This window comes from Halictus rubicundus, unplaced genomic scaffold (assembly GCF_050948215.1).
Source record: "Halictus rubicundus isolate RS-2024b unplaced genomic scaffold, iyHalRubi1_principal scaffold0022, whole genome shotgun sequence".
Lineage (NCBI taxonomy): Eukaryota > Metazoa > Arthropoda > Insecta > Hymenoptera > Halictidae > Halictus > Halictus rubicundus.
Window position 1 is genome coordinate 1275339 of NW_027488563.1, and position 12846 is coordinate 1288184.

Consider the following 12846-nt stretch of genomic DNA (forward strand, 5'->3'; position numbering starts at 1 on the left):
TTGAGGACGGCATAGGGATCAGGGGGGCGTGGGCTGGGCTTGACGACGGTATAGGGATCAGGGGGACTCCGGCCTGGATTGAGGACGCGATAGGGATCAGGGGGATCCGGCCAGGATTGCGGACTGGATAGGGATCAGGGGGACGTGGGCCGGGCTTGATGACGGGATAGGGATCAGGGGGACTCCGGCCAGGCTTGAGGACGGGATAGGGATCTGGGGGTCTCCGGCCAGGCATGAGGACGGGATAGGGATCAGAGGGACGTGGGCCAGGCTTGAGGACGGGATAGGGATCAGGGGGACATGGGCCGGGCTTGACGACGGGATAGGGATCAGGGGGACTCCGGCCAGGATTGAGGATGGGATAGGGATCAGGGGGATCCGGCCAGGATTGCGGACTGGATAGGGATCAGGGGGACGTGGGCCGGGCTTGATGACGGGATAGGGATCAGGGGGACTCCGGCCAGGCTTGAGGACGGGATATTGGTCAGGGAGACTCCGGCCGGGCTTGACGATGGGATAGGGATCAGGGGGACTGGGGACCGAGGGGATATGGGCTTAGTAGTGGTGACTCGGATCCACTACTAGGTATACCACAGTGGTGGTGGTCATATCCCTAAAATCCTCTACGCTCCACCTCCTCGTGGTGGTCCCTGGGAACACACACAGTTGTGTGTTGCTAACGGAGCGAGGGGTATTCCGCGGGAAGTAGTCCTAATGATGTGTGAGGCGATGCCGGCGGGATCTTCGGATCCTGGCAGGGCCTCCCTTGCCGGTAAGGTTCACACGGAGGGATGAAAAACCTGGAATGGGTCCTGCGATAACGACCGGGGAGGTCGCCGCAGGGCCCTTGCCGTAATCCGGTGGTCATGTTTTACCGGAACGGTGGTCTTGCCTTAACCGGCCGGGCCGCGAGGATGATAACCTCTATTAAAAATCCCCAACCCTAAGCTTGGTGCGCGGTGAGAGGGTACGCCCTTGCTACAGGGCGTGGCTGGTGGGGTACATCAGCCACTAGCGCACCAACGTCTGGATACCTGGCGAACTCCAGCGGAAATCAGCCTTACCCGGGCAAGGAGGCTCTGCCCGGGCGGACGTGTTTTTTCCTGCCAATCTCGTGGGACCAGAAATGGAAACAAATAATGAAAAAAATCTCGATGTTGTGGGGGAGGCTGCCGATACGGCAGCAGCGACGGTGGGGGAAGAGACGGCAGCGGTCACTGCCGGGGAGGGGATGGCAGCGGTCACTGCCGGGGAGGGGATGGCAGCGGTTACTGCCGGGGAGGACGCGGTCGTGGTCATCGCGGACGAGGACTCGGATGGGGATGAAACAATCATCTCCATCTCGAGCTCCGTCGGCTCGATCGTGACGCGCGGGGGCGCGGAGAAGCGGGGCGCGACATCTGGGGTCTCTGACCCCAAGCGTGCCCGGTTAGAGGGGGGGGGGCAGCACACCCGCGGCGGGTCGGTGTCGCGGACGGACCCCGGGGAGGGCTCGTCGGGGACGCCCATCATGGATCTGGCCCTCGGCGGCCGCGCCGAGAGGAGTCAGAAGAGGAGGGTCGGTGACCTCATCGAGCTGGGTGGGAGGATGCCGACAGCGCAGCTAGTAGGGGAGGTGGAGGAGGCGATGTTGAGGGTGGAGAGAGTCTCCACCGTCTCAAAGGGCCTCAAGGGGGACTTGGCTAAAGACTTGCGGGATTGTTCTGCAGTCGCCAGGGCCCACTGCACCACCTTGATGCAGCGGTGCTTTACCGGGATGGCGTGGCAGGGGAGCCAGGAGGTGGCCCGTCTCCGCGAGCAGAACGCGGCCCTCGCGAAGGAGGCGGGTGACCTCCGGTCGAGGCTCCGGTCAATGGAGGCCGGGCGGCGGGCGAACACCGACAGCGGTCGCCGGGCGGGACATGCGCCAATAGGGGAAGCGCCCCCCGCCTCCTCGACAGCGGGGGTCCGTACGCGGGGGACGGAGGCGATGGGGTCGTCGGGGGAGGGAGTGGGAGTTTTGGACTCCGAAGCCCTGCTTCTCCGGGTCGGCGCGCTGATAACGGCCAGGAACCGGGAGCTAGAGGCCCGGATGGAGGAGCGGTTCCGGACGATTCTGGCCGGGTTGGCCCCGGCCCTCCGGGCGGAGGGTAAATCGGCGCGCGAGGCGACGCCGGTGGCTTCTCTGCCGGCGACGTCTGTCACCAAGGGGACTGGACCGGTGGTCGTGTCCGACGTGAGGGTGGTGCCCCCCGTTGTCATTCCGCCACCGGTCGTCCCGGCCTCGTGGATGGAGGTGACGAGCAAGGCGGCGAAGAGGGCCAAGAAGAAGATGGCCGCGGAGGAGGCTGCGGCGAGAGCAGTCGCGGCCGAGGCAGCTGCCGCCGCTTCACGGCTGCAGGCTGCGAGGGAGCCGAGGGCGGCGGGCGGCGCACGAGTGCAGGGCGGCGCGAGCGCGGCGAAGCCCGCCGCCGGGAGGGACGGTGGCCTGGGACGCACCCCCAGAACCGGAGCAGTGGCCATCACCATCCCCGAGAGCTGTAAGCTCACTTATTCGGAGGTGATGGCCAGGGCAAAAGAGAGGGTGGACCTCAAGGCTATCGGGATCGAGTCGGGGGTGCTTCCCAGGCGGTCGAAAACCGGCGGGATCCTCCTGGAGGTCAGGGGCACGGGGGTGCCAGGAGAAGGCACGGGCCCTCTCCGGGAGGATCGCCGAGGCGCTTGGGGGGACCGGGGTTAAGGTCTCCCAGGCGGTCAAGCGCGGCGAGGTGCGCGTGGCGGGCCTGGACGACTCGGTGTCGTCCGGGGACGTAGCGGTGGCGCTGGCGGCGGCGGGGGGGTGTTCCGCGGCGGAGTTCCGGGTCGGCGAGATCCGCAGACCCGCCTCGGAGCAGGCGCTGGGCTCCTGTTGGGCCCAGGGCCCCCTCGCGGCCGTCAAGAAAGTGGTGGCGGGAGGCCGGCTGCTGGTCGGCTGGTCCTCGGCCCGCGTCGAGGCGCTGAGGGAGCGGCCCCTCCAATGCTTCCGTTGCTTGGAGACGGGGCACACGCGGGCGACATGCAAGAGCGCGGTCGACAGAGGCGCGATGTGCTACCGCTGCGGGGCGGCGGAGCACCGAGCTTCGGCCTGCAAGGCCGCCCCCAGGTGTCCGCTCTGCGCGGACCTGGGGAGACCATCGGGCCATAGATTCGGGGCCAAAGCGTGTGCCCCGGCTCCCAAGAGGGGCCGCGCGGCGACGAAAGAGAAGGGCGCGTCTGGGGCTGCATCCGCGCAGCGGCCGCAGACGGCGCCGGGGGCCCGGCCCTCCCAGGGAGGGGACTCTGCAGAGCCCATGTTAGAGTAGGTACTTTTAATCCTACTCCGGTTCTGCAGGCGAACCTCAACCACTCGCGCGCGGCACAGGACCTGTTTGTCCAAGCCGTGCGCGAGTGGGGGGCTGGGCTGGCAGTTGCGGCGGAGCCGTACGCAATCCCCGAACACCCCTTCTGGGTGGGGGACGAGATCGGCTCCGTAGTAATAGTGGCGGGAAGCCGCCCCGGGTCCCCGTCGGTCTCCCTTCTGGAGCGGGGCGAGGGATTCGTGGCGGTGCAATGGGGGGACATCGCGGTTGTCGGGATCTACATCTCGCCGAGCTGTGGCCTCGATCAATTTCGGGGGTTCCTGGGTGGGCTGAACAGCTGCATCGCGCGGTGCAGCGCCCGCCCGGTTCTCGTTTTGGGAGACTTCAATGCCCACGCGGTATCGTGGGGGAGTCCCAGGACGACCACTAGGGGTAGCGAGGTGTTAACCTGGGCGGCCGGCCTGGATCTCCGGTTGATTAACCGGGGATCCACGCCGACGTGCGTGCGTCCGCAGGGGGTCTCGATTGTCGACCTGACATGGGGGACTCCCTCGGCCGTGCGCCGGGTGTCGGGATGGAGGGTGGCCGAGGAGATAGAGATTGCGTCAGACCATACGCCCATCGTCATGGACGTGTGGCCCACCCTCCACGCGCGGGATTCCCGGCCGGGCCGGGGGGACCGACGGCCGCGATGGGCCTTGAAGCGGCTGGACGCGGACGCGTTCGGGGCCGCGGTAGCCGCGGCGACATGGACGGGGCCGGCCCTGTCCGAGCTGGCGCCTGCGCAAGGGGCGAGGCGGCTGCGGGAGGTAATGACGGCGGTGTGCGACACCGCCATGCCCCGCAGCCGGTTCGCCCCCAGGAGGGCGGCGTACTGGTGGTCCGCCGGCATTGCGGAGCTCCGGCGTGCCTGCAATGCCGCGCGGCGTCGGTACGGCCGAGCGCGTAGGAGGCGCGACGACGAGGAGGCGACGGCGAGGCTCGGCGGGGAGTACCGAGCCGCGCTCGGGGTTCTCCGCAGGGCTATCGCGCGGGCCAAGGCCGACGCGTGGTCGGAGCTCGTCGGCATGGTGGACTCCGATCCATGGGGGCGCCCGTACAAGCTTGTCATGAACAAGCTGCGCGCGTGGGCGCCTCCGGTGACGGAGTCGATGGACCCCCACCTGCTCGAGGGAGTGGTGGCGTCCCTCTTCCCGCGAGAGGGGGGACAACTGCGCCGCTCCCATTGGGAACAGGAGCCTCTCTCCTGGTCCGCAGAGTGGGAGGTGTCGGCCGGCGAGCTGGGTGAGGCGATGGCCAGGGCGCGGCGGGTGGGCCGCAAGGCCCCGGGCCCGGACGGGGTGCCGGGCCGCGCGTTGGTCTTGGCCCTGGAGGGGGGACTCGCCGCCGAACTCCGGCAACTGTATAACGGCTGTCTGAGGGAGGGGGCGTTCCCCACGGAGTGGAAGTCGGGCAGGTTGGTCCTCCTTCCGAAGGGGGGCAAGTCCCGGGACTCGCCCTCAGGGTACCGGTCAATTTGTCTGCTGGACGAGGCGGGGAAGTTGTTCGAGCGCGTACTCGTTGGACGCCTCGTCCGGCACCTGTCGGCGGGAGGGGTCCCCGATCTGAGCGGGGTTCAATTCGGCTTCCGGGGGGGTCTCTCCACCGTCGACGCTATTCGGCGGGTGAGGGCTCTCTCGGAGGCCTGTACGAGGGGGGGCGGTGTTGCGTTGGCGATATCCTTGGATATCGCTAACGCGTTCAACACCGTCCCCTGGGATCGGATAATGGAGGCCCTGGTCTTCCACCGGGTGCCTCTGTATCTCAGAAGGGTGATCGGGAGCTATCTCTCCGACAGGGGTATAGAGTATCCCGGCCGGTACGGGATGGTGCGCAGGGGCGTCGTGCGTGGGGTTCCGCAGGGCTCGGTGTTGGGCCCGTTGCTGTGGAATCTTGCGTACGATCGCGTCCTGCGGGAGGAGATGCCTCCCGGGGTCAGCCTGACGTGTTACGCCGACGACACGCTGGTATTGGCGACCGGGAGGTATGCGAAGGAGGCCATCTGCCTGGCGGAGCGCGGCGCGTGGCGCGCGGTGCGCGCGATCCGGTCGCTGGGCCTAGAGGTGTCCGTCGAGAAAACCAGGGCCATGTGGTTTCTCCGCTCGGCCCGGTTGGCGGCGCCTCCCCAGTGCTGGATCTGCGTGGGGGAGGGGATGGTCAAGGTCGGGTCCCAGATGCGGTACCTGGGACTCGAGCTTGACGGCCGGTGGCGTTTTGACCGCCACCTTGAGTCGCTGGCGCCCCGGGCGGAGAGGGCGACCGCTGCGCTCGGTCGCCTTCTCCCGAATCTCGGGGGACCCTGTGGACGGGTGCGTCGTCTGTTCGCGGTGGTGGTGCGAGTTTTGGTCCTGTACGGAGCCCCTGTATGGGCGCACGATGTCATGGCTAGGGGGCGCAGTGGCGGCACACGGTCGCTGCTGCGTCGCATCGAGCGCAGGCTGGCCATAGGCATCGTGCGGGGGTACCGCACCATTTCATACGCGACGGCGATGGTGATGTCGGGGCTGATCCCCCCTCGAGCTGGAGGCCCGCGTGTTGGCGGATGTGCATACGCACTCCAGGGAACTCCGGCTCCGGGGGGTGGCCCCGGATCAGGCGCGGCTCATGGTGGATGAGCTCAGGCGACATGCTCGGCGGCACGCAGCCCGGGAGTGGCGCGATAGCCTTCCCGGGACGAGGGAGGGCGAGAGGCGGGCCGTTCGGGCCATCCTCCCGGTGTTCGATCAATGGAACAGGGGATGGATGGGGCATAGGATCTCCTACCGTGTGACGCAGGTGATGAGCGGGCACGGGTGCTTCGGCGACTACCTGTGTCGCATCGGGAGGGAGACCGAGGAGGCGTGTCACCACTGCGGCGAGCCGCGGGACACGGCGCAACACACTCTGGAGGAGTGTCCGGCATGGGGGGGGAGAGCGCCGTGCCCTGCGGCGCGCGGTGGGCCACGACCTCTCGCTCCCGGCTGTCGTCGCTGCGGCAGCCGGTGGCGAGGAGGCGTGGAGGGGGGTTCGCTTCCTTCTGCGAGCGGGTTATGCTGCGGAAGGAGGCTGCGGAACGGGATCGGGAGCGTAATCACGATCCCGGCCGAAGGGGGGGGGGAGGCGCCGCAGGGTACGCCCCGGGGGCGTACCCCCGTTGCGACGCCTCTGACGCGAGCGGGGACGCCCTTGATGATCTCGAGGCGGGGGATCGGATATCCCCTTACACTCGGTCACCAACGGCGTCCCCGGAGGCCGCCGGGCATCTCGGGCGGGGGCTCGGATGCTCATCGGGCGGCCTAACAGGGGGGAAGGCGCCACGTCGTCCGTTTGCGTGGTGCCTTCGGATAGAGTAGGTACGGGAGGGGGCCGCGTCACCCCCCCCCCGGGTGGTATGCTAAGGCGGGGGCACACCGGATTGACATGCGCGCGCAGAGCACGGGTGCCCCCAGGAGTCTTGGGACGGACGGGGAGGAGTTAGTGGGTATACTCGGCGTGTGCACCAACCAGCCGAGGAGTCCCACATAACCCGGACCACCCCCCCCCGGGGGGGTTTGGGTATCCGTAACGAGATTACCTCCTCGAAAAAAAAAAAAAAAAAAAAAAGGAGTCAGGGGGACTCCGGTCAGGCTTGAGGACGGGATAAGGATCAGGGGGATGCGGGCCAGGCTTGAGGACGGGATAGGGATGGAGGAGACTCCGGACATGCTTGAGGACGGGATAGGGATCGGAGGGATGTGGGCCAGGCTTGGGGACGGGATAGGGATCAGGGGGACACCGGCCAGGCTTGAGGACGGGATAATGATCAGGAAGACTCCGGCCAGGCGTGGGACCGAGGGGATATGGGCTTAGTAGTGGTGACTCGGATCCACTACTAGGTATGCCACAGTGGTGGCGGTCATATCCCTAAAATCCTCTACGCTCCACCTCCTCGTGGTGGTCCCTGGGAACACACATAGTTGTGTGTTGCTAACGGAGCGAGGGGTATTCCGCGGAAAGTAGTCCCAATGATGTATGAGGCGATGCCGGCGGGATCTTCGGATCCTGGCAGGGCCTCCCTTGCCGGTAAGGCTCACACGGAGGGATAAAAAACCGCGGAATGGGTCCTGCGATAACGACCGGGGAGGTCGCCGCAGGGCCCTTGCCGTAAACCGGTGGTCATGTTTTACCGGAACGGTGGTCTTGCCTTAATCGGCCGGGCCGCGAGGATGATAACCTCTATAAAAATCCCTAATGCCCTAAGCTTAGGTGCGCGGTGAGAGGGTACGCCCTGGCTACAGGGCGCGGCTGGTGGGGTACATCAGCCACTAGCGCACCATCTCTGGATACCTGGCGAACTCCAGTTGAAATTAGCCTTACCCGGGCAAGGAGGCTCTGCCCGGGCGGACGTGTTTTTTCCTGCCAATCTCGTGGGACCAGATATGGAATCGTATAATAAAAACCTTGATGTTGTGGGGGAGGCTGCCGATACGGCAGCAGCTGCGGCGGGGGAAGAGACGGCAGCGGTCACTGACGGGGAGGGGATGGCAACGATTACTGCCGGGGAGGACGCGGTCGTGGTCATCGCGGACGAGGACTCGGATGGGGATGAAACAATCATCTCCATCTCGAGCTCCGTCGGCTCGATCGTGACGCGCGGGGGCGCGGAGAAGCGGGGCGCGACATCTGGGGTCTCTGACCCCAAGCGTGCCCGGTTAGAGGGGGGGCAGCACACCCGCGGCGGGTCGGTGTCGCGGACGGACCCCGGGGAGGGCTCGTCGGGGACGCCCACCATGGATCTGGCCCTCGGCGGCCGCGCCGAGAGGAGTCAGACGAGGAGGGTGGATGACCTCATCGAGCTGGGTGGGAGGATGCCGACAGCGCAGCTAGTAGGGGAGGTGGAGGAGGCGATGTTGAGGGTGGAGAGAGTCTCCACCGTCTCAAAGGGCCTCAAGGGGGACCTGGCTAAAGACTTGCGGGATTGTTCTGCAGTCGCCAGGGCCCACTGCACCACCTTGATGCAGCGGTGCTTTACCGGGATGGCGTGGCAGGGTAGCCAGGAGGTGGCCCGCCTCCGCGAGCAGAACGCGGCCCTCGCGAAGGAGGCGGGTGACCTCCGGGCGAGGCTCCGGTCAATGGAGGCCGGGCGGCGGGCGAACACCGACAGCGGTCGCCGGGCGGGACATGCGCCAATAGGGGAAGCGCCCCCCGCCTCCTCGACAGCGGGGGTCCGTACGCGGGGGATGGAGGCGATGGGACCGTCGGGGGAGGGAGCGGGAGTTTTGGACTCCGAAGCCCTGCTTCTCCGGGTCGGCGCGCTGATAACGGCCAGGAACCGGGAGCTAGAGGCCCGGATGGAGGAGCGGTTCCGGACGATTCTGGCCGGGTTGGCCCCGGCCCTCCGGGCGGAGGGTAAATCGGCGCGCGAGGCGACGCCGGTGGCTTCTCTGCCGGCGACGTCTGTCACCAAGGGGACTGGACCGGTGGTCGTGTCCAACGTGAGGGTGGTGCCCCCCGTTATCATTCCGCCACCGGTCGTCCCGGCCTCGTGGATGGAGGTGACGAGCAAGGCGGCGAAGAGGGCCAAGAAGAAGATGGCCGCGGAGGAGGCTGCGGCGAGAGCAGCCGCGGCCGAGGCAGCTGCCGCCGCTTCACGGCTGCAGGCTGCGAGGGAGCCGAGGGCGGCGGGCGGCGCACGAGTGCAGGGCGGCGCGAGCGCGGCGAAGCCCGCCGCCGGGAGGGACGGTGGCCTGGGACGCACCCCCAGAACGGCAGCAGTGGCCATCACCATCCCCGAGAGCTGCAAGCTCACTTATTCGGAGGTGATGGCCAGGGCAAAAGAGAGGGTGGACCTCAAGGCTATCGGGATCGAGTCGGGGGTGCTTCCCAGGCGGTCGAAAACCGGCGGGATCCTCCTGGAGGTCAGGGGCACGGGGTGCCAGGAGAAGGCACGGGCCCTCTCCGGGAGGATCGCCGAGGCGCTTGGGGGGACCGGGGTTAAGGTCTCCCAGGCGGTCAAGCGCGGCGAGGTGCGCGTGGCGGGCCTGGACGACTCGGTGTCGCCCGGGGACGTAGCGGCGGCGCTGGCGGCGGCGGGGGAGTGTTCCGCGGCGGAGTTCCGGGTCGGCGAGATCCGCAGACCCGCCTCGGAGCAGGCGCTGGGCTCCTGTTGGGCCCAGGGCCCCCTCGCGGCCGTCAAGAAAGTGTTGGCGGGAGGCCGGCTGCTGGTCGGCTGGTCCTCGGCCCGCGTCGAGGCGCTGAGGGAGCGGCCCCTGCAATGCTTCCGTTGTTTGGAGACGGGGCACACGCGGGCGACATGCGAGAGCGCGGTCGACAGAGGCGCGATGTGCTACCGCTGCGGGGCGGCGGAGCACCGGGCTTCGGCCTGTAGGGCCGCCCCCAGGTGTCCGCTCTGCGCGGACCTGGGGAGACCATCGGGCCATAGATTCGGGGCCAAAGCGTGTGCCCCGGCTCCCAAGAGGGGCCGCGCGGCGACGAAAGAGAAGGGCGCGTCTGGGGCTGCATCCGCGCAGCGGCCGCAGACGGCGCCGGGGGCCCGGACCTCCCAGGGAGGGGACTCTGCAGAGCCCATGTTAGAGTAGGTACTTTTAATCCTACTCCGGTTCTGCAGGCGAACCTCAACCACTCGCGCGCGGCACAGGACCTGTTTGTCCAAGCCGTGCGCGAGTGGGGGGCTGGGCTGGCAGTTGCGGCGGAGCCGTACGCAATCCCCGAACACCCCTTCTGGGTGGGGGACGAGATCGGCTCCGTAGTAATAGTGGCGGGAAGCCGCCCCGGGTCCCCGTCGGTCTCCCTTCTGGAGCGGGGCGAGGGATTCGTGGCGGTGCAATGGGGGGACATCGCGGTTGTCGGGATCTACATCTCGCCGAGCTGTGGCCTCGATCAATTTCGGGGGTTCCTGGGCGGGCTGAACAGCTGCATCGCGCGGTGCAGCGCCCGCCCGGTTCTCGTTTTGGGAGACTTCAATGCCCACGCGGTATCGTGGGGGAGTCCCAGGACGACCACTAGGGGTAGCGAGGTGTTAACCTGGGCGGCCGGCCTGGATCTCCGGTTGATTAACCGGGGATCCACGCCGACGTGCGTGCGTCCGCAGGGGGTCTCGATTGTCGACCTGACATGGGGGACTCCCTCGGCCGTGCGCCGGGTGTCGGGATGGAGGGTGGCCGAGGAGATAGAGATTGCGTCAGACCATACGCCCATCGTCATGGACGTGTGGCCCACCCTCCACGCGCGGGATTCCCGGCCGGGCCGGGGGGACCGACGGCCGCGATGGGCCTTGAAGCGGCTGGACGCGGACGCGTTCGGGGCCGCGGTAGCCGCGGCGACATGGACGGGGCCGGCCATGTCCGAGCTGGCGCCTGCGCAAGGGGCGAGGCGGCTGCGGGAGGTAATGACGGCGGTGTGCGACACCGCCATGCCCCGCAGCCGGTTCGCCCCCAGGAGGGCGGCGTACTGGTGGTCCGCCGGCATTGCGGAGCTCCGGCGTGCCTGCAATGCCGCGCGGCGGTCGGTACGGCCGAGCGCGTAGGAGGCGCGACGACGAGGAGGTGACGGCGAGGCTCGGCGGGGAGTACCGAGCCGCGCTCGGGGTTCTCCGCAGGGCTATCGCGCGGGCCAAGGCCGACGCGTGGTCGGAGCTCGTCGGCACGGTGGACTCCGATCCATGGGGGCGCCCGTACAAGCTTGTCATGAACAAGCTGCGCGCGTGGGCGCCTCCGGTGACGGAGTCGATGGACCCCCACCTGCTCGAGGGAGTGGTGGCGTCCCTCTTCCCGCGAGAGGGGGGGACAACTGCGCCGCTCCCATTGGGAACAGGAGCCTCTCTCCTGGTCCGCAGAGTGGGAGGTGTCGGCCGGCGAGCTGGGTGAGGCGGTGGCCAGGGCGCGGCGGGTGGGCCGCAAGGCCCCGGGCCCGGACGGGGTGCCGGGCCGCGCGTTGGTCTTGGCCCTGGAGGGGGGACTCGCCGCCGAACTCCGGCAGCTGTATAACGGCTGTCTGAGGGAGGGGGTGGTTCCCAACGGAGTGGAAGTCGGGCAGGTTGGGTCCTCCTTCCGAAGGGGGGCAAGTCCCGGGACTCGCCCTCAGGGTACCGGCCAATTTGTCTGCTGGACGAGGCGGGGAAGTTGTTCGAGCGCGTACTCGTTGGACGCCTCGTCAGGCACCTGTCGGCGGGAGGGGTCCCCGATCTGAGCGGGGTTCAATTCGGCTTCCGGGAGGGTCTCTCCACCGTCGACGCTATTCGGCGGGTGAGGGCTCTCTCGGAGGCCTGTACGAGGGGGGGCGGAGTTGCGTTGGCGATATCCTTGGATATCGCTAACGCGTTCAACACCGTCCCCTGGGATCGGATAATGGAGGCCCTGGTCTTCCACCGGGTGCCTCTGTATCTCAGAAGGGTGATCGGGAGCTATCTCTCCGACAGGGGTATAGAGTATCCCGGCCGGTACGGGATGGTGCGCAGGGGCGTCGTGCGCGGGGTTCCGCAGGGCTCGGTGTTGGGCCCGTTGCTGTGGAATCTTGCGTACGATCGCGTCCTGCGGGAGGAGATGCCTCCCGGGGTCAGCCTGACGTGTTACGCCGACGACACGCTGGTATTGGCCACCGGGAGGTATGCGAAGGAGGCCATCTGCCTGGCGGAGCGCGGCGCGTGGCGCGCGGTGCGCGCGATCCGGTCGCTGGGCCTAGAGGTGTCCGTCGAGAAAACCAGGGCCATGTGGTTTCTCCGCTCGGCCCGGTTGGCGGCGCCTCCCCAGTGCTGGATCTGCGTGGGGGAGGGGATGGTCAAGGTCGGGTCCCAGATGCGGTACCTGGGACTCGAGCTTGACGGCCGGTGGCGTTTTGACCGCCACCTTGAGTCGCTGGCGCCCCGGGCGGAGAGGGCGACCGCTGCGCTCGGTCGCCTTCTCCCGAATCTCGGGGGACCCTGTGGACGGGTGCGTCGTCTGTTCGCGGTGGTGGTGCGAGTTTTGGTCCTGTACGGAGCCCCTGTGTGGGCGCGCGATGTCTTGGCTAGGGGGCGCAGTGGCGGCACACGGTCGCTGCTGCGTCGCATCGAGCGCAGGCTGGCCATAGGCATCGTGCGGGGGTACCGCACCATTTCATACGCGACGGCAATGGTGATGTCGGGGCTGATCCCCCTCGAGCTGGAGGCCCGCGTGTTGGCGGATGTGCATACGCACTCCAGGGAACTCCGGCTCCGGGGGGTGGCCCCGGATCAGGCGCGGCTCATGGTGGATGAGCTCAGGCGACATGCTCGGCGGCACGCAGCCCGGGAGTGGCGCGATAGCCTTCCCGGGACGAGGGAGGGCGAGAGGCGGGCCGTTCGGGCCATCCTCCCGGTGTTCGATCAATGGAACAGGGGATGGATGGGGCATAGGATCTCCTACCGTGTGACGCAGGTGATGAGCGGGCACGGGTGCTTCGGCGACTACCTGTGTCGCATCGGGAGGGAGACCGAGGAGGCGTGTCACCACTGCGGCGAGCCGCGGGACACGGCGCAACACACTCTGGAGGAGTG